The sequence below is a fragment of the Pseudochaenichthys georgianus genome, unplaced genomic scaffold, assembly GCF_902827115.2.
Source record: "Pseudochaenichthys georgianus unplaced genomic scaffold, fPseGeo1.2 scaffold_167_arrow_ctg1, whole genome shotgun sequence".
In the NCBI taxonomy this organism is placed as follows: Eukaryota; Metazoa; Chordata; class Actinopteri; order Perciformes; family Channichthyidae; genus Pseudochaenichthys; species Pseudochaenichthys georgianus.
The window spans coordinates 650,557-678,379 of record NW_027262480.1 but is presented as its reverse complement, the minus strand read 5'-3'; the positions used below and the strand labels follow the sequence as shown (position 1 = coordinate 678,379).

General features: G+C 40.7%; 1 pseudogene; it reads right to left on the bottom strand.

Annotated features, from left to right (window-relative positions):
• Positions 1–27,823, bottom strand: part of LOC117441325 (zinc finger protein 721-like) — a 393,163-nt pseudogene that overhangs the window by 328,979 nt on the left and 36,361 nt on the right.

Below are 27,823 nucleotides of genomic sequence, written 5' to 3'. Positions count from 1 at the left end.
TATTACAGGATAAAGAAAATACAGTTTAAACTGCCGTATGCAGAGAAGACGCCGACGTGTCGCACTTATCATTCATATTACATCATCAATCAGATCATCGATCATATAATATCATAATATATCATATATCTTCTTATCTGAGTCAGCTTCTCCAGCCTCATCTGGCCGTGTAACACTCAGTGTCACAGACTGTATGCAGAAGTATTATTTAACACATTATGTTGACGAAACACTCGAGACAAATGTAATTAAAGTCAGATCCACGCGTGTTTTAGACGTGAACGCGCTCTCAGCTGGAGAGAGAAACCCTGGCTTGATTTACCGAGTTGATGACCAGCTTAGCGAGATCTCGTTTGTTAGTTTGTTGTTGTTAGTTTGTTTGTTACTCAAACATATCCAGGGTCTGTTGAACTGGCTTCGTAGTACAGGGCACAGGTGGCTAGCAGCGCTAATGTCAAAGACACAGACATTATACATTATATTTGTATTTTACCAGGATGCAGTGACACAAATATTTACATATTTACATTTACTATATACAGCACCTGCCGCCCCTGACATCCCCACTCCCCCCGTTGACAATTTACTAGCGGTACCGAAGTGGGCCGGTCGAGAGTCCCGGGATGATTTGTAGTCCCATTCCACCACTGGCTACATGACCATATGATCGCCCATATTGACGCACCTCATTCCTAAACTTCTAACAGATACAACATAAACCGATCCTTCAGCCTCATATGAGCTCTCAGACACGTTCAACATTAACCTGTCTGAGCTTGCTGCTGTGTGCGCCGTCGTGCGTTTACATCTTACTGTATATATATAAAGGTTTACATGCAGATGCTGTGATCCTGGACGGTGCAGCTGGAGTGCTGTGCCCGCAATGACTTCACCCATCATTTGGCGGGACTTGAAGAATCCGCGAGAAGATTCAGAAAATTGTCAACATTGAAGGCAGATTAATGGTTATCAAAGTACAAATATCCAAAATCAGTTCAGTAACGGTTTTCAAGGGGACAATATGTCCTCAAATTGATGGGTTTGGATGATGGGGGAAAACCGTGTCACAGGCTCTTTAAGCAGAGGTCAATAATTTGTACGGCCCTCTGAGGATATTGTAAAAATTGAAATGGCCCTTGAGAGGAAAAAGGTTCCCCACCCCTGTCATATAGTGATGATGTATGTACCTATCGATTCTGTGTCATCTCACGATGCTAGTCGATATGTTGGATGTGCAGTTAAGATAAGTAATAAGGGTGTTATGAGTGAGTTTCAGTGGGGTAATGCGTTTTTCCCCCCGCTCGTGGCTAATTCATATGCTCAGCGCTAGCTTTGTAGGTTCATAAAAAAATTTAAAAAACAGTTAGCTGAGTTTCTTCCCGTTACATGGATATAAAACATTCATAGTTTATTGAATATTAAGATGCCCTCAGACGCTGTTTCCTGCAGATGAGGTCTTTTTAAGGTGAATACTTTGAGATAATGTTTTCCCACACTCTTAAAATCACTATGGGTTCTTTCCTGTGTGAACACGGTGATGGATTGTGAGTTTACTTGATGTCCTGAACGTTTTTCCCACACTCTTCCCAGCTGTATGTTTTCTCTCTAGTATGAATACGCTGATGTTTTTTGAGAGCACCTGATTGAGTGAAAGTTTTCCCACAGTCTTCACAGCTGTACGGCTTCTCTCCAGTATGAATACGTTGATGTATTTTGAGAGCACCCGATTCCCTGAATGTTGTCCCACACTCTTCACAGCTGTACGGTTTTTTCTCCAGTGTGAATACGTTGATGTTTTTTTAGATTACCTGATGTAGTGAAACTTGTCCCACACTCTTCACACCAGTACGGTTTTTCTCCAGTGTGAATACGTTGATGTATTTTGAGATAACTTGATGCAGTGAATGTTTTCCCACACTCTTCACACCAGTACGGTTTTTCTCCAGTGTGAATACGTTGATGTATTTTGAGATAACTTGATGCAGTGAATGTTTTCCCACAGTCTTCACAGCTGTACGGCTTCTCTCCAGTGTGAATACGGTGATGTGATTTGAGAGCACCTGATGTAGTGAAACTTGTCCACAGTCTTCACAGCTGTACGGCTTCTCTCCAGTGTGAATACGGTGATGTGATTTGAGAGCACCTGATGTAGTGAAACTTGTCCCACAGTCTTCACAGCTGTACGGTTTTTCTCCAGTGTGAATACGTTGATGTTTTTTTAGATTACCTGATGTAGTGAACATTTTCCCACACTCTTCACACCAGTACGGTTTTTCTCCATTGTGAATACGTTGATGTATTTTGAGATGATTTGATGTAGTGAAAGTTGTCCCACAGTATTCACAGCTGTACGGTTTTTCTCCAGTGTGAATACGTTGATGTATTTTGAGAGTACCTGATACAGTGAATGTTTTCCCACACTCTTCACAGCTGTACGGCTTCTCTCCAGTATGAATACGTTGATGTTTTTTTAGATTACCTGATTTAGTGAAACTTCTCCCACAGTATTCACAGCTGTACGGTTTTTCTCCAGTGTGAATACGTTGATGTTTTTTGAGATTTCCTGATGTCGTGAAACTTGTCCCACACTCTACACAGCTGTACGGTTTTTCTCCAGTATGAATAAGCAGGTGGCGCTTTAAATTTCCAGATATTGTAAATGATTTTTCACATTGCTGACAGCTGTGACGTCTCTCTCTTCCTTTCGGTTTCTGGAACAGACGGACAAAGAGAGAAAAAAAGTCAAACTAAAAAGCATAAATACATATATAGTTAACACAATAAAAACTCACTTAATACAAACATTGAGTTAACGGAATACTACTTTTACTAACTCTTGTGTTTATATTAGATACAGTAACGGTAATATTCTAACCACAGTAAATACAAAAGGTCCGGAATTAGAGTCACATAACTTGACTCGAGTCACATATTTTTGGACTTGAGACTTGCTTGACTAACATTGATAAAATCCTCGACTTGACTTTGACTTGGTATTCATGACTTGAGGCTCGACTTAGGTTTGAGACAGATGACTCGAAAGGACTTTACTTTCTAAAAGAAAATATTTGCATTGTACGAAGCCCCTAAAAGGGCAATGAAAAAATGTTCGCAGGGGAAAGTTACCGGTGCGCCAAGTAGGAAGTGGAGTGCATAGGAGACAGCTGTTTCATTGCAGACTGTTATGTTTATTTGGGGAAATTGCAGTGCATACATTATTTGAGATATATTTCGAAGTCGGACTTCATTTTAGGGACATTTCTGCCAGGGGTGTAGAGCCATTTGTTTAATCACCGGATCGGCAAAACAGGAGAGTGTGTGAACCAGTCTGCCCTGATCTATGAATTAATGTTTGTGACTCTCACAGTATCTGCTGCCCACAGCTGTTTTATAGAAGGAAAACCTCCTTCACTTCATGAAATCTCTGCAGCACCAGGAGGCATTAATGTGTAACTCAGCAGAATCTGAGAAGAACAGCACCAGCTGCAAAGAACTGTGCCTGTCGGAGCCAAAATGCTTGTTTTTGCCTTACTTATTATTTGTATTATTATCTTGTATTTCTGTTTGCATCGCTTTTCATTCTTATTGTTTATCACTTCCGGCAATGGTCACGTGGGTGTGGTTTATTGGTATTTAGTCACCTGTTGGATGCCGGTTGGGAGGATATGATGTAGGAAGAGGGTGAATTTGCTCCTTTCTGTTGACCGTCAGGTCTGGAGTTGTATATTGTTTGTTTTCGTTTTATTAAACACCATGGACTACAAATGACTACGGACTCTTACATGGAACGCATCACAGCAAAGAGCATTTGTTAGCCTCTCAGCAGCTAACTCATAGGGAGTTATTGCCGCTACAATTAGTCAACAGAAAATGGATCACCGCATCGAAGACGCGACGGAATGGACCGGATCCTAAGCAGACGAAGCCAGGACGTTCGAGATCACGGAGTTGGAACACTGAGACAGTTTCCCCCTCGGCGAAGTGGAAAGGAAAAGCCACAATTCACCGTGGCTGCAGGCGGAAACTGATTGACTGGAGCACATCACAGCCAGTTGAGGCGGAAGGCACAATTGCGTTCATTCTGTGTATGTTTTATTTTGGAACACAGTTTGGAAGTGCCGCCGTTAGTCCATTGGGGACTTTTTTGGCCTGTTTTATGCGTGCTGGTTATGCCGATATCGGCGAAGGTTTGGATTTCCGGAATTGTTTGTAACGTGCACAGCTGTGATCACTGATCAGGCACCATGTCTGTGACAAGATTGACAATTGTGAATACTGTTGTGCATATTGGAACATGCAAAATGAGTGATAACAACGAAAATGAGGATGGAGTGAACAGTGTGTTAAATATTGGAAACGGCAATAGCAAATTGACTTTTCATGGCTCAAGATTCAGAGTAGGCCTATCAAGAACGGCATCTGCTTATATAAAAGCTCAGGCGGAAGTGGCCGCACTGATGGTTTTACAAAATCTACTTCAAAATAAACGTGCTTTGGAAAACCAGGAACATGAGCTGAGGAGAAGAAGAGAACAACTGGACCTAGAAGGAGACATTGCCGCCACCATGGCCAAAATGAAGGTTCTTGCTGCATCGAAGAAATCCAGTGATCCGAGTAGCTGCACTACAGGATCTGATGGTAAGCGGTCATATTTTGTAAATGAACTTAAGGAAAAGATAACCCTTCATATCAGCCCAGATCCTTTTGTACCCCAGCCACAAGTTATATATACATCTGCACCAATCATTCCAGAGCACAGTGTATGTAGCTAATCTAAAAACATCAACAATCACAACCAAGGACAGAGCTGACACTGAAATCATCACATTTACCATAACACTCGAGTCACAACCTCATTCAGTAGAAAGCAAATTTGCAACCATGAAAGCTGGATAAATTAAATACGACATAGAAACAAAGGAAACTAAGATGTACAGAAAAGAACCAGCCTCTTTGCATACAAGTGGCATTACTGGGGCCGGTGAAGAGGACTGCGAACTCTCAGAGTCAGTGATGGGTGCTTGCAGGACATCTGTAATGAAAGTGGATATGCTGTGGAAACATCAATTTAAGATGCACTATCCTGAAGGTGGCAGAGACATCCAGAGACTTTCCATGGAAAATCAGCGGTTCCGGGATCCAGTCTTAAAATCTGCCAAACTATTGGAAGGACCAATCACATTAGATTGGAAAAGGACAAGGAAAAAAGGACTTGTACTTGGGATTCAGATGAAGACAAAGATTTGCTTTCTGAACAGAACCCACAGCCAAGTACGCCTTTTTCATGAGGCATCGAAACTTCTGCCATGTCTAAATCATTTTCCATTTTTCACCTCACTCCTTGTCCCCTGCATACAGTGACTATGTTTGCCCCCTGCACTCACAATACTACACACAGCATACTTGATTGCTTGTATACTGATAGATTTAAAATATGATGATCTGCATATCATTAGAATATACAGTGTTGTATTGTAATTGGTTTTGAATAATTATTATAAATTGTTATATAATAATTAGGGGCCGGAATGTAGGAGCCAAAATGCTTGTTTTTGCCTTACTTATTATTTGTATTATTATCTTGTATTTCCGTTTGCATCGCGTTTCATTCTTATTGTTTATCACTTCCGGCAATGGTCACGTGGGTGTGGTTTATTGGTATTTAGTCACCTGTTGGATGCCGGTTGGGAGGATATGATGTAGGAAGAGGGTGAATTTGCTCCGATACTTTCTGTTGACCGTCAGGTCTGCAGTTGTATATTGTTTGTTTTTGTTTTATTAAACACCATGGACTACAAATGACTACGGACTCTTACATGGAACGCGTCACTGCAAAGAGAATTTTTTAGCCTCTCAGCAGCTAACTCATATGGAGTTATTGCCGCTACAGTACCTTTTACTGTTTACTTCACTGTGTTTACCTTCATTAGAACAGATAAAGAGCGACTGCAGGCTGCTACGTTTTAACAACACACACATCGAACTGCCTGATTATTCCCCATATTACCCGTTTAATGATTTCAGAGCCCCACTCTCCATTGTAGCTAATGTTGAAAATAAAACTCTAGTTTTCATAACCACTGTCTTTTAACTGATTTAAATGTGGATACTGTGGTTATTCACCAGAATTTCATATACTTGACTTGCTTGACTCTCACCCCAGTAACTTGAGACTTGCACATGTATGACTTACTCCCACCTCTGGTATATACACAAGAGACAGAGGGAGATGGCATCCTGTCACTGCGAGTGTCAGTATGTTCCGTTGGTCTTCTATTTTGTTTGGTCTAATTATTGTTTAAACGTTGTTGTATCAGTATGAAATGTCATTTTGAGAGACCATGCTTTTGATCCTGTGGATTACATTTGCCTTCTGCGGACCATGTCTGGCCATACAACTTTCCAAGAAACACCTGAGCGGACGGCATAAGCAGGTATGGCGACGGTTTGACTGATTACGTCAAATCCCTGGAGTGAACTTTGAGTGTGTGTGAGTGATCAACAGATGTTTTTGCAAGGGGATGTTATGACACTACAGGAAGGATGAGGGGAAGGAAGTTAGGATAAGGTGTTATCTGTATCCCTTTTGCTCTGTATTGAGTGAAGGTTTTGCATACTGTGTCTGAGGGGTATCTGTATATCCCATTGTCTTGTATGGTGTGATGGTTTTGCATACTGTGCCAGAGGGGGTATCAGCTGGCCTCCCAGAATGTTGTTGTAATGTAAATCTGCTTTGATGTCCTCCTATAAAGAGAGGCTGTTTCACTCTGAACAGTACGTGCTCTTTTGGAGGAGACGTCATACTTGCAAGTATAAAAGATCCTTATTGCTTTTAATACGAATATTGTGTTACTGTACGTTTGTTACCTTACTGATTATTCTCTCTAGACAACAGCTGTTAAAAAGCTGCTACGACACTGATGATATGAACCATTTTTAATAAAACAAAACACAAGACTAACACTGAGCCTCTAAATTAGCCCCGAGCGAAAAAATGCTAACACCGTTAGCAAAGAACTCACGGTATAAAACCCTTATTACTTATCGTAAATGCAAATCCAACCCATCGATTAGCATCATGAGATTACACAGATTCGATAGGTATTGGTATCATCACTCCATGATCAAAACTCGCGACATGAGAAACAAAAACAGACATCACAACACGTGGCATTAGGTAGCCAACACGGCAATATCTCTTACCTTTCTTGTTGTCTGATCAAACGTTGTTTTCAATGGCATTACAACGATAAAAACGCTGCTCAAGGTTAATCCATAGGTTAATCCAATGTGTCTGTGTCACTTTGAAATTATTTCTGATAATCCATCAGCAATAAACCTAGTTTTACATTTTCAGATTTCAGAGCGGAAGATAGGTTTAGCTTTGGGCAAACTGTGTGCGCATAGCTCTGACTTATCAATGGTAATGTGTGTGTGTGTGTGTGTGTGTGTGTGTGTGTGTGTGTGTGTGTGTGTGTGTGTGTGTGTGTGTGTGTGTGTGTGTGTGTGTGTGTGTGTGTGTGTGTGTGTGTGTGTGTGTGTGTGTGTGTGTGTGTGTGTGTGTGTGTGTGTGTGTGTGTGTGTGTGTGTGTGTGTGTGTGTGTGTGTGTGTGTGTGTGTGTGTGTGTGTGTGTGTGTGTGTGTGTGTGTGTGTGGAAATTCCCCTTTGATTATATTGCCTCTAAAGGTGCAAAAGAGATGTCAATCAAAATCGACCAATGGGTTCAAGAGAAACGTCAAATACGTCCATTTCCACCCAAATGACCCAAGAGGTGGAGTTTATTTTGCTAAACCTCTCTACAAAAAGGTCAAATGTCACTTGTTTTGCATCAATCTTGATACAGGGCTCTTATATGTTGTACTTTGGATTCCGAAAGCTTATAGTCTCCAATCCCATCTTCCAAGGGTGGTTTTCACTATAAGTAATGTTTTTATTTTTGACGGACACAATAATTTACATTTTTAATATGTTCAATCTGAATTTTCTTTAAAATAAAAATCAATATTGATTCTGACTTTTCTACATCCAACTCACAGGTTTATCATTACTTTGAGAAAAAAAGATGATTCATTTTCACTGGTGGCCGGTTCCATCGCTGACTGTGTTCACGAGCTGCAACTCAGCCACCCCGATGCACCGGCAATAGTACTCGGGGACATGAAGCAATGTCGCCTGGAGACTGTGTTACCTTGGTTCCAACAGTATGTTTGTTGGAGTAATATTCGGATTTCAATTTTGTTATTCGGATATTCGTTTTTTTCGTTTGTGATTGAATTTATTGAAATCTCCAATATCAACGTAAGAGCTTGTGCCTCTTCGGGGGGTGCCAACACTTAACCTGTTAAGCCCTGAGCCTGTTTTTCAGGTTTCAGGCTCAAAAATGACGTTCCCAGAACAAATTACCATATCTTCCCTTCTAAAGAGGGTTAAATTAATAATATTTTTTCTCAAAGTAATGATAAACCTGTGAGTTAGATGAAGAAAAGTCAGAATCAATATAGATGTTTTTTTATTTTAAAGAAAATTCTGAATGAATATGGTAAAAAACTGTAAATTATAGTGTCCGTCCAAAACATATGTTGTACTTATCGTGAAAACTAACCTTGGATGATGGGTTAGTAGACTAAAAGCTTTAGGAATCCAAAGTACAACATATAATAAGTACCCTGTATCAAGATTGATGCAAAACAAGTGATATTTGACCTTTTTATACAGATTTAGCAAAAAACACTCTTCTGGGGCCATTTGGGTGGATTTTCATTATCTCTGGCCCCCCTTCTTCGATTTTGACATGTGACATCTCTTTCTGAACGTTAGATCCAATAGAATCGAAGAGAAATTGTCCCGCACACACTCATAAAAAAAAAAAAGGTTGCATCTTTGCTCATTCAAGCTTGCTACAGAGCGTAGGAATGGCCTGCTCTGATATTTTAAAATGGTATTGCAGTTTTATTGCTTATAGATAATCAGAACATTTCAAAGGGGACACAGCCACATTGGATATTAACCTATGGATTAACCTTGAGCAGCCTTTTTATCGTTTTAATGCCATTGAAGACCAGTTTTGACCAGACAAAACCAAGGTAAGCCATGTTCGCATTGTAGGCTACCTAGCGCCACATGTTTTGATGTACGTTTTTGTTGATAATGTCGCGAGTTTGTATCTTTCAGTGTTCAGGTGGGCACCGTTAGATTCTGTGTCTTTACGATCATAAACGATGCGTTTGATGTGCAGCTAGGATAAGTAATAAGGGAGCTAGGAGTGATTTTCGGTGCAGTAATAGGTTAGCATTTTTCTCTTGGGGCTAATTCAGAGGCTCACTGTTAGCATTGTGTGGTTTTCTTTGGGGGAAAAAAATGAAAAAGATCAGTTAAACGAGTTTTTCCCGTTATATGAATATAAAATATTCATAGTTTATTAAATATTAAAGTTCCTTAGATGTTGTGTCCTGCAAATGACGCGTTTTCGGCCTTAAGAGGTTAAAGGTGGGGTAGGTAATTTTGGAGAAACCAGCTCCAGTGCGCTAGAATTTGAAAATACACAGCCGGAAAAAATCTGCCACTTCCTTACAGAGCCCCTCCTCCAACACACACGGACGTGCACATGACCAATGAGGGCACGATATAAGTTTCTGCACAGATGGAAGGCTGACGGGCAGGTAGGCCATCCAGTTATTTTAGCTGGGCCGGCTAAAATGATTGGTCGTGCTTTTTAAAAGTACTACGGATTCCACAGATGAAGTTTTTTTATGGATTTTTTGTCAAAGCACTTAAGATATGCATTGCTACCAGGATGTTAAGAGCATTCCATGGAATATAACAAAAAGTGTATCTCGAGCCGGTTTCTCAAACTTACCTACCCGACCTTTAACCATAAACTTTATCGTTTATTTTCTCCGTCTTCATATGTAGATATGACTTTTCTCTATTAATCTCCGTCACGTTGTTTCCATAGCAACAACAATAACTTCCTGTCAACAGCGCTAACTCTACCTAAAAAATAGGAAGCCAAGCCAAATTACACTTAAGACATATACAACTGCAACGAAAGTAACACACACAATGCAATATCCTTTTCAATTTCAAAGAACACAAATTGGGTTGTATACATCAACAAATAACTATAAAAACAACAATATCGTAGAATAACAAAATTATTGACGTGAATAAACCGAAATACACGTGTTGAAGCGGTTCGATGCTGATTACTACGCCCCCAACCGGGCCGAATATCCGCTGCCGATTACTACCGAATATCCGGAGGCCGAAAAATGGTATTCGGGACAGCCCTATATCACACCAGAAAAGACAATATCCTGGACAAATGCTTTGTAAGGAGCATGTGTGACTAAATGTAGACCACCAATACTTAACTCTGATCATAATGTTGTGAATATGATACCAGTGTATAAGACCAAACTGAAGAGATGAAAAAAGTACGTAAGATGCTGTTGCTACTCTGGTTCACATCATCACTAAACATTTAGATAAACGTCACACCTATGCAAGAGCCCTCTTCCGAGACTTCTCAGCGGCATTCAACACAATACAAGCAGACATCTTGGTGTCAATAATTGCCTAAAGAGAAGTAAATCCAAACGTGATTTACTTGTATGCTGCTTCCTCATCAGTAGAGAGCAACTTGTGAAGGTTAACAAAACCCTGTAATTTGCCATCACAACCAATGTAGGGGCCGGCCAGGGCTGCGTGAGTTCAGCTGTGCTCTTTACTAGCTTCTTTTTAGCTTTTTTTGATGACTTTACTGATTTGCTGTCTTGGATGTGTCAAAGATTAGCAACACAATTGATTTCACTGCATTATTATTTTGTACGTAGTGTTAGATACTACCTCTGGACCCCTTCGTGGCAAAAATGTACACGCCCATAATAACTTCTATTAAATCATACATCAATATTTCGTTCTACTTTTTGTTCCATGAATCACATAAACAACTTCTAACGTACTCAAAACTAACACACGTTCAATAATTTTAACCCTTTAAACACCTGTTTCATTATTTAATTTCTCTCAAAAATGCCTCATTGACTTCCATTCAGACCACATTTTTTATCTCACTGCCATTGCAGTATAAAACCATGCATTTTGTAATGTCAGCATTTCATTTAGAAGAAAAGTAGTGATATTTGATATTTCTACTCTATTCCAACGGATGGTGGGCCGGACCCTCAGTGCCTGTTTTAGATATTGTGGGCTGCGAGTGGAGCCTCACAGATTTTCAGGTTGATATGTGAAGCTCATTAGCTAGCCAACATGTATCTAGCAAAATATTAGAAGTGAGGCTACTAGACTAACGTTAGGTATACTGTAATAGCCTCACTTTTAATAGTTTGCAAAACATTAGCTAGCACTAGTGTTTTGCAGTTGCTCGCAGCTTATTGAGATTTTATGCTAGAAAGACGGCATTGTTTTGATATAATAAATTAAGCATTATTGTTAGTTAAGCATATCAGCCTGCAGCCCCACTTCTTGTCTCTCTCTAACTAATTGCAGAAGGCTACACTAAAGAAAAGGGCACAGAGAGGAAACCAGTTGTAAGATGTTTAAAAGTTCATTAAACATAATATATGCTAAAATGCATTTCAAAGTTGTGTTGCGTTGTGTTGGAGTTTGTGTTATTCTACATTTTGACACCAAGATTTTCTGTTAGATCGGTTACAAATATCGGTTATCGGTCTCCTTGATTACTAATAATCGGTATCGGCCTTGAAAAAGCCACATCGGTCGATCCCTAATCAACAGTTTAGGTGAAAATGTGGATGAAGCTACTTTACATTTTTATGCGGATGATACCGTGATGTATTGTGCAGGTCCCTCCATTAAGGAGGCTGGTGTTAAATTACAGGCTGTTTATAACATTATTCAGAATCACTGAGCTTAAGCTTCTTTTAAAATGTTGATAAAACCAAGGTAATGCTTTTTAAAAAAGCAAAAAAGACTCCAGAGACTGCTTTGAATATTGTTACTATGCAAGGACAAGTACTTGAAGTGGTTGCCTGTTATAAATGCCTATGTATCTGGCTTGATGATTGTCTTACTTTTAAACTTCAGGTCATGAATCTGCTTAAAAAGCTGAGGGTTAGACGAGGTTTCTTTTTCAGAAACAAGTCCTGATTCTCGCTTGAGGCCAGGAAAAGGCTAGTCACTGTGACCTTTTTACCTGTGCTGGACTATGGTGATTTGTTGTATATGAATGCACCTGCCTATTACCTGAACAAGTTCGATGCCGTCCATCACAGCGCTCTGAGATTTGTCACAAATTGTAAAGCACTTACACATCACTGTACCCTGTATGCCATCACTTACTGTTCGGAGACTCAGTCACTGGTACATGTTTATCTATAAAGCCATGTTGGGTAAACTCCCAACTTATATATGCTCTTTGATCTCACAGAGAGTGGCAAGTAGCTATTGCCTGAGATCCCAGGATGTGTTTTTATTACATGTGCCAAGTGCTAGGACTGTTTTAGGTACTAAGGATTGTATGTGTGCTGCTCCTCTAGCTTGGAACACTATGCAATTTGTTTTTAAACTGAGCATTTTGGTTCCCTTGCATCATTTTATGTGTAAACAGTGTGCTGCAGGTCTCACTTGAAAAAGAGATCGTTGATCTCAATGGGATTCACCTGGTTAAATAAAGGCTACAAACAAACAATTGAATGGTTTAGGCACAAAATACATTTCTGACCTCCTAAACTCTGAACCATCCAGATCTCTCAGGTCTTCTGGTCGGCTTTCTGTCCCCAGAGTCAGAACTCAACCTGGTGAAGTTCAGTTATTATGTTCCAAACATCTGGAACAAACTCCCAGAAACCTGCAGGTCCGCTCCAACTCGGACTACTTTTAAATCCAGGCTGAAGACTTTTCTTTTTGCCGCTGCTTTTAATTGAACTATTCATATCTTACACTGCACTGTAACTTTTATTCATGTATTTTGTCTTTTAGTGTTTATTGTATTATCTTTGCTTTTTAATGACGTTTTCTTTAATGTCTTTCATTTTGTAAAGCACTTTGAAAGGTGCTGTATAAATAAACTTGCCTTGCCTTACTCTCTACACCAGGGATCACCAACTACATTTGTCCAAGGGCCAAAATGTAATTTCGACAATAAAGAAATGCTACATAAACGTTATCTTGCACATTTTATCCAACCATCTCCGTTTCTAACTTTCAATATATTTTAAAAGAGATCTCTCTCTCTCACTGCCTGCGGGGGCGGGGCCTCACAGACACGCTGCATCTCTCTCTCGCTCAGAGACATGCTGCACCGCTGTGCAGTGTGCACACAGTTCTGCCGGTAATGAATATTACATTTTGTGAGGAAACTTTTCCACCAATAATTCCAATAAGTATTCCCAAAATGTATTCACTTCAGGTTTCTGAAAGTAACTGTAATCAGATTACTCGTTTTTTAAATGTAACGCCAGCTGAATACAGTTAGCCTACTTGATTTTTATATTCTGCGTAACGCTGTCACCCCCGTCGTGCGCGCCGGATGAGAATGTCTGGCGGGCCGGATGTGGCCTGCCAGTTGGTGGTCACTGCTCTACACTGATGATTGTCGTACCAACACACCACATCAATTCATAATTATGTACTCTGATGATACTGCAATAATATCTCTGCTAAGTAACACAGACGACGCTGATCTGCAGCAACAGGCTGTAAATCAGGTGGTTGAGTGGACTGATATCAATGCTCTTGAGATCAACACCAAGAAAACTGAGGAAATAATTTTTGGCTCACCATCTGACTCCCATAAAGTCCTCATTGTCATCCATACAGATGAAATCAAGCAGGGAGTTTCATACAAATACTTGGGTGTAATAATTGACCGTCTGCCGTCATGGAAAGAGCATATTGAATATCTGTGCAAAAGGACAAAACAAAGAATGTATTTTCTCCGCCGCCTTAGGTCTTTTTGGACGAGCAGAGAAATTCTTCAGTTGTTCTTTTCATCTGTGATCGTGTCTGTTCTGCAGTACTGCAATGCTACCTGGTACAAGTGTTTGTCAGTAGCTTTAAAATCAAAACTGCTCCACCTGTTAAAAATCTGCTCAAAGAGTGTTGGTCCACCCTGTCAGAGACTTTCTGACTCAGCAGACCATAATAACCTGAGAGGCTGTCCAACAACATCATCTGGGACCCAAAGCATGCTCTGAACAGGGCACAATGTTGCCTAAAGCTACCCTTGTGTTCGCTTTTCTCCTGGGATTAATCGCCAGCCCGCATGTCGGCAAAACTGACGGATTGCCTCCCAGAAATATCTCTGTTCACTTCGGACATTCGGATGGTGGAACCTCTGGAGCACTGACTCCATCGGATAGTTTTTACCAAAAGCTGACGTTTCATGGCACGAAATGCGCTCTCCCGTATGCCCTTTTTACTCTGGACTCGCTAATATCGAAGGATCGGAGCAGCCCCGCCCCCCCTGAGGAGCGACGCGTCCACAGCCCATGTGAAAAAATCATCTTCCAGACTGTTGATATTGTTACTGCTTTTACTCTCTGGTAACGTTAACATTAACCCTGGTCCTGAGTGTTTCTCTGCTTCCCTGCATCATTTGCCAACTCCGAATGAGTTTAGCTGTAGGCAAGGATTGGGTTTTCTGCATGTTAATGCTAGAAGCCTAAATTAGATGTTTTCAAGACCTGGTTTTCAGTTGCTAAGCCTGATATTGTTGTAGTTTATGAAACCTGGTTAAAACCGTCTGTCACTGACACTGTTATTCACATTGATGGATAAGATCAGAGCAGATCGTAAGGGCAGAGCTGGTGGTGTTGCAATATACACTGCTGAGAAACCACAGTGCTCAGTCCTTCACTCAATTTCAATTCCAAGGCAATTTGAGTTTCTAGCAGTCCAAATAACTATAGCAAATGCTCCTCTCACTGTTATTGGCTGTTATAGGCCTCCATCGGCCATCATGGATGCAACTACTAGCCTTACTGAATTGTTGTCTACGTTTTCTTCTGAAATCATATTATTGGGTGATTTAAATTGGGACTGGTTGAGTGATAAATCTTCACAGTTTAAGCAGGTTTGCGATTCTTTGAACTTAACTCAGCTTATTGATAGTCCCACTAGAATAAACCCTGCCAAACCCAATAACGATACCCTTATAGATGTCATTCTAACAAATGCAGCTCCTAAGTATGTGTCTGTTGGTGTTTTTCCTAATGATATCAGCGACCATTGCACTAGTGCATGCGTTAGGAGCACTAAGCTGCCCAAAGCCAAGGGCCTTATTGTGCTCAGGCGCTGCTTCAAACACTTCTCTGAGCAGGCTTTCCTTCACGATCTGGCGGAGGTTAAATGGCACTTCATAGCGTTAATTCCATCTGTCGATGTTGCCGTCCAATTTTTTTATTGATCACTTTTTGTCGATTATTAATAGACATGCCCCCCTTAGAAAATTCAGAGTCAATAATAGGAACACTCCATGGTTTACTAGAGAACTATCGGATCTAATTCATGATCGTAATAAGCAATGGTCCTTAGCTAGAAAGTCTAACACTAGTGATGACTGGCTTCTTTTTCGTGTCCTCAGAAATAAATGTTCAGCCCTTATTAAAAAAGCTAAAGCTGATTACTATCTGAGCTTAACCACTGATTGTTTTAATGACCATTCTAAGTTCTGGAAAACAATTAAATCACTTCAGAACAAGAAGGTTTCTAGTTTCCCAAAAAAACTGAAGGTCAGTGATTCTTTTATTTCAGATTCAGATGGTATGGCTAATGCTTTCAATGCTCACTTCAAAAAGGCTGGTCACATTTTTGATGAGCAAAGTCATGACTCTCTAAATGGTCGTACTCACAGCCCTAGTCAAGAGATGAACTCCCCTCTTTTTGATTTAGCTTATTTCTCGGTCTCTGAAGTCTTACAGGGTTTGCACTCAATTGATCCTAAAAAGTCTGCCGGGCCTGACGGCCTCGACCCGTTCTTTTTAAAAATTGCAGCTCAGATTATAGCACAACCAGTAACTGATATTTGTAATCTCTCCCTGTCCACTCACACATTGCCAGCTGTGTGGAAGCAAGCTCTGGTATCGCCCCTCTTGAAAGCTGGTGATCCCACAGAGTTAAATAACTATCGTCCTATCTCAAATCTTTCTGCGTTATCAAAGATTCTTGAGTCCCTAGTTTCTACTCAGCTAAAACTTTTTTTAAATTCACACAACATCCTTAACCCTATGCAATCTGGATTCAGATCAAAGCACAGTACTGTCAGTACTGCCAGTCTGAAAGTCTTAGACAATATTAAGGCTGCTTTGGATAACAAATCTGTATGTGTTGCATTGTTTATTGACCTGGCCAAAGCATTTGACACTGTAGATCACCACATTATGTCTAATGTTATGTTGATGTCTCGTTTCGGTCATAAGGCCATTTGCTGGTTTCAGAGTTATCTAACCGACCGTACTCAATGCGTCAGGTTGGGTAGTACTGTCTCTGACCCTGTCACCTTGAAGAAGGGAGTTCCACAGGGCTCTATTTTGGGGCCTTTGCTCTTTTTATTATATGTAAACAATATTTGTAATCAGATGCAATTTTCTACCTATCATATGTATGCTGATGACACTATTGTATACTCATGTGCTCCTACTCTGGATATGGCCGTTTCCAATCTAAAATCTGACTTTATCACGCTGCAGCATGCACTTCTTGATTCCAAACTGCTTTTGAACAGTAAGAAAAGCAATGCTTTTTGCTCCCAAGTCAGCGTCCTCTTGCTTCTCCATTGACACCCTTGATGGCGTCTCTGTTGAGTTTGTCGATACCTACAAATATCTGGGCTTTTGGTTGGACAGTAATCTCAACTTCAAACACCATATTGAAGTTCTCTGGCTTCCTTTACAGACTTAAATGTTGTTTTTCAACTTCATCCCGTAAAAGGTTGGTCTCTGGCTTATTCCTGTCCCAGCTGGACTACGGTGATACCATCTATAGATCTGCCTGTCCCACTGTTTTGGCCAAACTTGACCCACTCTACCATGCTGCACTGCGATATATATCAAATGCACCCTATAGGACTCATCATTGCAAACTGTATAGCCTAACTGGATGGTACTCACTTACTATGCGTAGGATGCAGCATTGGTTTTTATTAATGTATAAAGCCATTTTAGGTAAGCTTCCACTGTACATATGTGCCAGATTTGCTCCAGTTTGTGACTCTTACAACCTCAGATCCAGCGCCTGGATACGGTTCCAGGTTCCTGCTGTGCGGACTGAGGCTGGGAAAAGGAGTCTTTTTTATTATGGTCCTTGGTCTTGGAATGACCTTCAATCACGCCTCAAACTGAGGGCACTTGTCTCAATAGTATGTTTTAGATTGAAGTTGTCTGAAGTCCTTACCACCAGCTGCTCTTGCAGTAATAAGTAGTGCACCTTTCTTACTGTCCTAATGTGCACAATGTAGTGACTGCTTTTTTATCTTTTGTTTTCTTAGTTATGTTCTCTGTATTTTATATGTTTGTGTTATGTGTAACGTTGCTGCCTTCTTGGCCAGGTCAGCATTGCAAATGAGATTCTATCTCAATGCTTTTATCTGGTTAAATAAAGGTTAAAAAAAAAAAAAACAGAGAATACGAACTGCTGCCATCTAATGGAGATTCAATGAAGTCAGACTGAAGCATCCTTTGTGCTCCAGACAGTCCTCTCAGTAAACACAGAGCTGAATCCAGATCAAAAGCACGCTGAAGGCTCTTTGAGCAGGTTGTCTCTCACTGATCCTGCTGTTATGAACATTTGTGATATTGGGCTATATAAATAAACATTGATTGATTGATTATGTTACATGTTTGTTTTTCATGTATTGTGTCTTGATATTTGTTTATGTTGATGTTACACATGGAGCTGCTGTGATGCAAGTCACATTTCAGACTTGATCATTAAAGTATTATCGTATACAACAACGTTCTAACCTATATCTAACCATATTGTATTTTCTAAACAGGTTGTGATCTTTCATTTGGGGATAACAGTGATGAAGTGCACACTGACCTGAGCTCCAGGGATCTTTTTCTTCTCCTCCATGCTGCTCTCAGTGCTCCTTCTCCGGCTGTGTCTCTGTAATAATCAACACAACTACAGCTGACACAAAACAAGACAACTCAATACAACTAAACAAATCTACAGCTACTTCGTAGGTTCATAGCAGAGGTGAGAAGTACATTTACTCAAGAACTGAACTTACGTACTATTTAGAGGTACTTTTACTTTACTTGAGTATTTCTATGTAATCCTACGTTGTAAATTTAGAATAATTCAGAGGTAAATGGTGTACTCTTACTTACTCCACTACATGTGTTTAATACCGTTAGTTACTTTACCGATCTGGATTAATGATGTGAAACATAATCAAGTGTTAAATCAGACTTTAGTTCCACCTGGAGTAAATTCACAAGCTACCCTGCAGCTTTTAAAGTCATTCGAACTAACACAAACACACACACTGAAGGATGTTACCTCTCTCTCCTCTTCGTTCCTCAGTCTTTCTTCTCCTTGATAAAACACTGCCATTAAACACACTAATCTCCCTTTAATGCCTTTACTTATGTTTACCGATCAGCCACGTTGTATAAAAAGCTACGAACAAAGAACGGGAGGCAACAAAAACACGGTTTAACGGATAAAAGCACGGATAAATCACCCTCCAAGGATAAACTAACTATTTGTATGTGTTTTAAAAGCCTCTTGAACACATTACATTCGGTATAACATCTGCATCAACGTCTGTTAGCAACGTGTAGCTTCTGAAGACCGGAAGCTAGAAACGGACTGCCGCAATGCATCACGGGATTAGATGTACACCATTTACCTCTGAACTGTAGTGGAGTAGAAGTACAAAGTAGCAAAAGTAAAGTACAAGTATTACAAAATTGTACTTAAGTACAGTACTTGAGTAAATTTACTATACTTTACACCTCTGTTAAAGATACATTTAAAATGATCATAAAATCACTCAAATAGGATGTAATTGCGTTTTTGGTTTAGATATATTTACTAACTTTTACTAAATGATGTCTTGTCAGAAAGTGTTTACAATCACCCACAGAAATGTGACTTGCTTTTTTCTGAATTTGAAATTCATTGGCCTACTTACATCCAAACAGTCTGTGTACCTTCCTCTCATATTCTGTTTGTAAACTAGTGAACAGAAAAGGAACTGCAAAGGGTTTTTGAGTTTTTACCTTAATGACCAAACTATCTTTGAGTGAGAGGAGGGAGGGACCAGCGAACCAGCACAAGTTAGACAACAAAATAAAATCCACAAATAGGCCGTCCATCACTCATTCAGAGTAAACGTGTTCTGGCTGTTGCCTTCTCTGCAACAAACCCCCGAACACGTCCCAGCTGTTGCCTTCACTGCAACATGCTTCAGAGTGACACAGTCCAAAAAAAAAACACCAACAAGGAACCAACACCGTCCCTTTTGAACCCATGGCCCCTCCCACAGGCTCACCGTCAACAGGTGACACAATCAACTCAAAACCACATTTCAACATAAATGTAATTTCCTCAAACATGAGGAAACTATCTGAACCAAACATACACAGGTTAACTCAAAACCACATTTCAACATAAAAATACGACCCAAACATAAACAGGTTATCTACCTCTTAACATAATCATTCCCCATAATTAACAACAATAATTATAAATAAGAAATTGCATGGTTCATTTGACGGAAGACAGCAGGAAATGTTTGGTGTGTGTGTGTGTGTGTGTGTGTGTGTGTGTGTGTGTGTGTGTGTGTGTGTGTGTGTGTGTGTGTGTGTGTGTGTGTGTGTGTGTGTGTGTGTGTGTGTGTGTGTGTGTGTGTGTGTGTGTGTGTGTGTGTGTGTGTGTGTGTGTGTGTGTATATTGGCTCTTTATTAGTCATTATAAAACACTTATTAATGCCTTATTCTACATGACCATATTCTACAAGTAATAGGCCATTATTTGAGTTTTTCCTCAATAACACTCTAATTAGTGCTGATTTATTGCAAGTAAGGAACTTGTTGTTCATGCGTTTTGGTCTTAATATGCTCTGCTCAATATGGGCCTAATCAGGCAGTAGTACCACAAGAATAGTAATCCTCCCATAATAACACTTAACAAATATGATCTATTCTTATGTAACAAGACGTGAAACTATAAGTGTTCATTGTGTCTAAATAACTCAAAATGAGGTATTTATATCTAAGAACATGTTCCCTATTTTAAAGTGAATAACCAATAAGCTAGTAGTTTGACTCTTGACCTGAACACACCTACTGAAATTAACCTCAACAGTACATGAACTGTTGGAGCAAGGAGTGGTCTGAAACCCACTTAATACTTTACTTCAGGACAAAGTAGGCTCACGTTGAAATATCTGTTTTATTAATGAACCACACTAAAGAGAGGTTCAGGCAAGGTGCTGAACCAGGAGGCCCCCGCCAATGCGTCCAATGTGTCATCCACCCGTGGCAGTGGATGAGAATCCTTTTTTATCACAGAGTTGAGTCCCTTGTAATCTACGCAGAATCGCCATGTGTTGTTCTTTTTCCTGACGAGGACCACTGGGGCGGACCACGGGCTACAACTCTCTTCAATTATGTCATCTTCCAACAGGCGCTGAACCTGTCTGCCTATCTCCTTCCGTTTTTCTGGCGAAGTAAGGTAGGCCCGACGCTTGACCGGGGAATGATCACCTGTCTGTATGCGGTGTGTGATCAGACCGGTGTTTCCTGTTCTGCCCTTCCCAGAGCCGAACACCCCTTGGTTTTTCCCCATCAAGGCCTGCAGCTGCAGTCTCTGTTCAGCAGACAACGGGAAGCCAGCCACATCCGGCAGAGGGGTAGCCCCCTGCTGAGAGGGGAAAACCTCAGAGGAGGTGAGTAGCTCACAGTCCTTAACATGGTGGAACACAACTAAATGGGAGCCGGGGTGCAGCTTTAACTCCTTCTCTGTCGGGTTGAGCAGCCTGCCCACAGTGCATCCATTCTTCACAGGTGCAACTTTACGTGCAATCACAAGTCCCACGTTATCACGCACCTCAGGCTCCAGGTAGCCTAAGAAAGAGTCAATGGGCAGACTAGCAGTACGGGGAATATCCACATTAACTGGGACAATCATTTCACTGAAAGGGGGAATAATAGCATCAACAGACATATAGATGTTACAACATTCTGGTATGAAATCTGTGGCATGCATGAGAGGAATATCAACCTCCCCCAGGTGAAGCAGACCACGACCAACATCCATAACAGCTCGAGCCTGCAACATGAAATCAAACCCCGGCAGAATAGCTTGTGTTGCCCCTCGCACTACATGTACAGCCTGCTCCCAATGTTTGCCCCCCAACTGTATGGGAAGAGTCACAGTACCCAGAGTGTCCAACTATTGACCATTTACTGTGCGTGAAAAAGTGTACTGGGTATTTAGCACACGTTCGCTATTAGTAGCTGAACTGTCAATATCCCAAAACATATTCTTAGATATAAATACCAAATTTGGAGTTATTTAGACACAATTAACATTTAAACACGTAACATTGCAAAACGAAACTAGTCCATGCATTTGTTACTTCAAGGCTGGATTATTGTAACTCTTTATTATCAGGGAGTACCAAGAAGTCAGTCAAGTGGCTTCAGCTGATTCAAAATGCTGCAGCTCGTGTACTAACCAGAGTTAGGAAAAGGGACCACATGACTCCTGTTCTGGCTGCCTTACACTGGCTCCCTATAGAACACAGGATAGAATTTAAAATTCTTCTTCTCGCCTACAAAGCCCTTAATGGGCAGGCGCCATCTTACCTTAAAGAACTCATTATACCCTACTGTCCTACTAGGGCATTGCGTTCCAAGAATGCAGGGTTGTTGGTTGTTCCTAGAATCTTTAAAAGTACAATGGGAGCCAGAGCCTTTTCTTATCAAGCTCCACATTTGTGGAATCAGCTTCCAGTTTGTGTTCGGGCGGCAGACACCCTATCCGTTTTTAAGAGTGCGCTTAAGACCTTCCTTTTTGATAAAGCTTATAGTTAGGGCTGATTAGATTCAGCCCCTAGTTTTGCTGATATAGGCTTAGTTTGTCAGAGGACATCTTACTTCTTCCTTCTCTCTGTCTATACCTGTGTACTCTCATGTTCCGATTAACCCAGCTTCCCCACATGTCTTTCTTTTTGGTGTCTATATACGCCGGGATCCGGAGTCATGGATCATCCTGCGGTCCTGTGTCCTGGATCGCGAGCCCTGGATCGCGAGTCGTGGCTGTGGTCCTGGATCATAAGTCCTGGATGGATATCCTCGTGGATTCATCTTCCTATTATACACACATGCATTTCCAAACATCTGGACTACCTATGTTGCAAATGTATTATCTTTTCAATTTACACACGGCATCTATTGCACGTCTGTCCGTCCTGGGAGAGGGATCCCTCCTCTGTGGCTCTCCCCGAGGTTTCTCCCATTTTTCCTTTTAAACTGTCGGTTTTCTCCGGAAGTTTCTCCTTGTACGATGTGAGGGTCTAAGGACAGAGGGTGTCGTATTGTCATACTGATATTCTGTACACACTGTGAAGACCACTGAGACAAATGTAACATTTGTGATATTGGGCTATATAAATAAACATTGATTGATTGATTGATTTATAGTTTCATGTCTTATTACATAAGAATAGATCATATTTGTTAAGTGTTATTATGGGAGAATTACTATTCTTGTGGTACTACTGCCTGATTAGGCCCATATTGAGCAGAGCATATTAAGACAAGAACTCATGTACAACAACTTCCTTACTTGCAATAAATAACTACTAATTAGAGGGATATTGAGGAAAAACTCTCAACTAATGGCCTATTACTTGTAGAATAGGGCATTAATAAGTGTTTTATAATGACTAATAAAGAGCCAATATACTGCTAATATGCATGTTAATTAACAACTAGTTGATGGTTAATTTGTGTACCTTAATATAAAGTGTTGCCAATGGTTTTGCCTGTAGATATTTACTGAAGCCTACAAATAAAGAGAGTAATTTAGGCGCTTTAAATACAGTGGAGGAAATAAGTATAGCATCGCCTGCAGATTTTGTATGTTTGACCACTTACAAATAAATGAACAGTCTATCATTTAAATGGTAGGGTTATATAAACGGTGAGAATAAGAACATCAAAAATAAAATCCAGAAATTGACATTATATAATAGATAAACATTTGCATTGAACTGTGGGAAATAAGTATTTGATCCCCTTGCAACAAACAAGGATTCTGGCTCCCACCGACCGGTTAAATAAGTAATCTTCCTTTAAAAGTACTCTCTAATATCAACTTGTTACCTGTTTAAAAGACACCTGTCCACAGAATCAATCAAAGAGATTCCAACCTCTCCACCATGGACGAGATCAAAGAGCTGTCTAAGGACCTCAGGGTGAGATCGTAGACCTGCTCAAGGCTGGGATCGGCTACAAGACCATCAGAAAGCAGCTTGGTGAGAAGAAGACCACTGTTGGTGCCATTATTCAGAAAAATTGTTCAAGTGTTCAAGACAGCCTATATGTCTGAACTCGATCCTTAGAGTAATGTGTTACGGAGCCTTCTCCGAGTCGCGTCAATCAGTGTGCGAGTCCGAGTCGAGTCACGAGTCCCGAAAATCGGCACTCAAGTCCGACTCGAGTCCGAGTCCAGGACTCGAGTACTCCATCTCTGCCGTGGGGTATTGATGATCCTGAGAAAGGTGAGGGATCAGCCAAGAACTACACAGGAGGAACTTGTTAATGATCTCAAGGCAGCATGGGACCACAGCCACCAAGAAAACTATTGGCAACACACAGAAGGGATAATGGCCCCTCTGAAGTTTGACAATGAACATCTGAATGATTCAGAAAAGGCTTGGGAGAAGAGGATGAGGTCAGATGAGACAAAAATGTGGATCTTTGGCATCAACTCGACACGTTGTGTTAGGAGGAAGAGAGATGCTGACTATAACCCCAGAACACCATCCGTCAAGCATGGAGGTGGAAACATTATGCTCTGGGGTGTTTCTTTGCTAAGGGGACAGGAGGACTTCCTGCATCGAGGAGAGGATGGACGGGATCCCGTAAAATCGTGGCCCATAGCCTCCTTCCCTCAGCCAGGACACTAAAAATGGGTCATGGGTGGGTCTTCCAGCACAACACTACATCTTAACATACGGCCAAGGCAACACAGCAGTGGCTAAAGAAGAAGCACATTGAGGGGCCTAGCCAAATATTCCCTCGGTTAAATGCAAATCAATGTTTATTACATTACATTACATGTCTCTTGTTAGACGCTTTTATCCAAAGCGACTTACATACTCAATACTGTGGGTAATCCCCACAGGAGCAATTTGGGGTGAAGTGTCTTGCCCAGGGACACAACGACATGCTGGCTGCAGTGGGGTTTGAACCTGTGACCTCCTGATCCGAATACCAACTCACAACCCACTGCACCACACGCCTTATCTTTTATATTATGTACATTTCTGGATTTTCTTTTAGATATTCTTACTCTCACTGTTTATATAAACCAGGGGTGGGGAACCTCCGGCCCCCGGGCCGTATACAGCCCGCGAGACCATTTGGTACGGCCCTCGAGGTAATTTATAAACACACGCAAATAAGAAAAAAATTAAAGAAATCTAGACCGTAAAAAAGCGAGTGCCTGTGTTTCTTGGCCAAGGTCAGGGTCCATGAACACAACACGAGTCTAACGTGTCATCACGTGGTATGTCTCGTCTGACAGGGGTGTTAGCGGTGTAGTGCTGACGGAGAGCACCAGAACGCCGCTCTGGCACTTCCAAAAATTGCAGTAGCCTACCCATAAGGAGCCGTACACATGCCGCAGTTTTTGCGTGGCTGTGTCTTTAGTTGAAAGCCCAGTGACGATCTGTTCATCTGTCATACTGATCATACAGTCAATAACTTTGTTGTTATTAGCATCTAGTTAGCTAGCTATGCTAACGAATATAAGAAGCTTTTTCTCCAACCAGTGAGGTAAAGGCACATCTTTATATGATTATTATAGTTATTATAAAAAAATAAGATAATAAAGTAAACAGGTATAAAATACTATGACAGTAAAAAAAAGTTGTTATTAATAAACAAGAATACAATTTGAAAGGAGAGTGATTTGTAAAATGTCCATAAAGAAAAAGAAATCTGCTTACAGTTGTGTTTCATATGGGTGTTGAGAGATGTATCCATAGATCTCCTAATGTTGCTCTCAGTGCAACAGATTGATGCTTTTAACTTCAACATTTAAAAAAAAACCTCCGCCCTGGAGGTTAGGTCCCCCTCCCCCCACACACTTAAATCATGTTCACATGGATAGGAAACTAAATACATTTGCACACATCTTGTGTCCATATCTTTCTGTTTTGGTGTTCATGCCACAACCGAGGATTCAATCAATCAATCAATCAATCAATCAATCAATGTTTATTTATATAGCCCAATATCACAAATGTTACATTTGTCTCAGTGGTCTTCACAGTGTGTACAGAATATCAGTATGACAATACGACACCCTCTGTCCTTAGACCCTCACATCGTACAAGGAAAAACTTCCAAAGAAAACCCAGTTTAAAGGGAAAAATGGGAGAAACCTCAGGGAGAGCAACAGAGGAGGGATCCCTCTCCCAGGACGGACAGACGTGCAATAGATGCCGTGTGTAAATTGAAAAGATAATACATTTGCAACATAGGTAGTCCAAATGTTTGGAAATGCATGTGTGTATAATAGGAAGATGAATCCACGAGGATATCCATCCAGGACCTATGATCCAGGACCACAGCCACGACTCAAGATCCAGCGCTCGCGATCCAGGACACAGGACCGCAGGATCATCCATGACTCCGGATCCCAGCGTATATAGACACCAAAAAGAAAGACATTTGGGGAAGCTGGGTTAATCGGAACATGAGTGTACACGGGTATAGACAGAGAGAAGGAAGAAGTAAGATGTCCCCCGACAAACTAAGCCTATATCAGCAAAACTAGGGGCTGAATCTAATCAGCCCTAACTATAAGCTTTATCAAAAAGGAAGGTCTTAAGCGCACTCTTAAAAACGGATAGGGTGTCTGCCGCCCGAACACAAACTGGAAGCTGATTCCACAAATGTGGAGCTTGATAAGAAAAGGCTCTGGCTCCCATTGTACTTTTAAAGATTCTAGGAACAACCAACAACCCTGCATTCTTGGAACGCAATGCCCTAGTAGGACAGTAGGGTATAATGAGTTCTTTAAGGTAAGATGGCGCCTGCCCATTAAGGGCTTTGTAGGCGAGAAGAAGAATTTTAAATTCTATCCTGTGTTCTATAGGGAGCCAGTGTAAGGCAGCCAGAACAGGAGTAATGTGGTCCCTTTTCCTAACTCTGGTTAGTACACGAGCCGCAGCATTTTGAATCAGCTGAAGCGACTTGATTGACTTCTTAGTACTCCCTGATAATAAAGAGTTACAATAATCCAGCCTAGAAGTAACAAATGCATGGACTAGTTTCTCTGCATCGTTTTGAGGCAAGATATGCCTGATTTTTGCAATGTTACGTAGATGGAAGTAGGCGGTCCTTGAAATTGATTTTATGTGGGCGTTAAAGGATAAATCCTGATCAAATATAACACCAAGATTCCTTACAGTCTCACTGGAGGCCAAATTAATGCCATCCATAGTTAGTATGTCTTTAGATAATTTGTTTCGTAGATTCTTCGGGCCAAGTACAATAACTTCAGTTTTGGTCGTGTTTAACATCAAAAAGTTTAAGGTCATCCACGTTTTTAAGTCCTTAAGGCAGTCTTGAATTTTATTTAGATGATTAATTTCATCAGGCTTGATTGATAAATATAGTTGAGTATCATCCGCATAACAATGAAAGTTTACAGAATGATTCCTTATAATATTGCCTAACGGAAGCATATATAATGTGAACAAAATAGGTCCGAGCACTGAGCCCTGTGGCACTCCATGGCTAACTTTGGTTTGCGTGGAAGATTCATCGTTAACACGTACAAACTGAGAGCGTTCAGATAGATAGGACCTAAACCAGCCTAAAGCAGTTCCCTGTATGCCAACTAAGTGCTCTAGTCTTTGCAATAGGATATCATGGTCGATAGTATCAAATGCAGCACTAAGATCGAGCAAAACAAGAATAGAGACAAGTCCCTTGTCTGAGGCTATTAGAATATCATTTGTGACTTTAACCAGAGCTGTCTCTGTGCTATGATGTGTTCTAAAGCCAGACTGAAAATCTTCAAATAAATCATTGTTTTTTAAGTAATCACACAACTGTTTTGCGACCGCTTTCTCAAGAATTTTTGAGAGGAACGGAAGATTAGAAATAGGTCTATAGTTGGCTAAAACCTCTGGATCGAGGTTGTGCTTTTTAAGAAGCGGTTTTATCACTGCTACTTTGAATGATTGTGGAACATAGCCTGATAATAAAGACATATTCATAATATTTAATAAAGAAGTGCTAATTAATGGAAAAACTTCCTTCAACAGCTTAGTTGGAATTGGGTCTAACATACACGTTGATGGTTTAGAAGAGAGAATCATTGAATGTAATTGTTCAAGGTTAATGGCTGAAAAGCATTCTAGTTTACTATCTAGTGTAATATTAGAACTTACGATTCCGGGAGCTGTTGATAACACTATACTGGTCGAAGGCAAGAGGTCATTAATTTTGTTTCTAAGAGTAACAATTTTATCGTTAAAAAAGCACATAAAATCATTACTACTGAGTGCTAAGGGAATAGAAGGCTCAATCGAGCTGTGGCTCTCTGTCAGCCTGGCTACAGTGCTGAAAAGAAATCTTG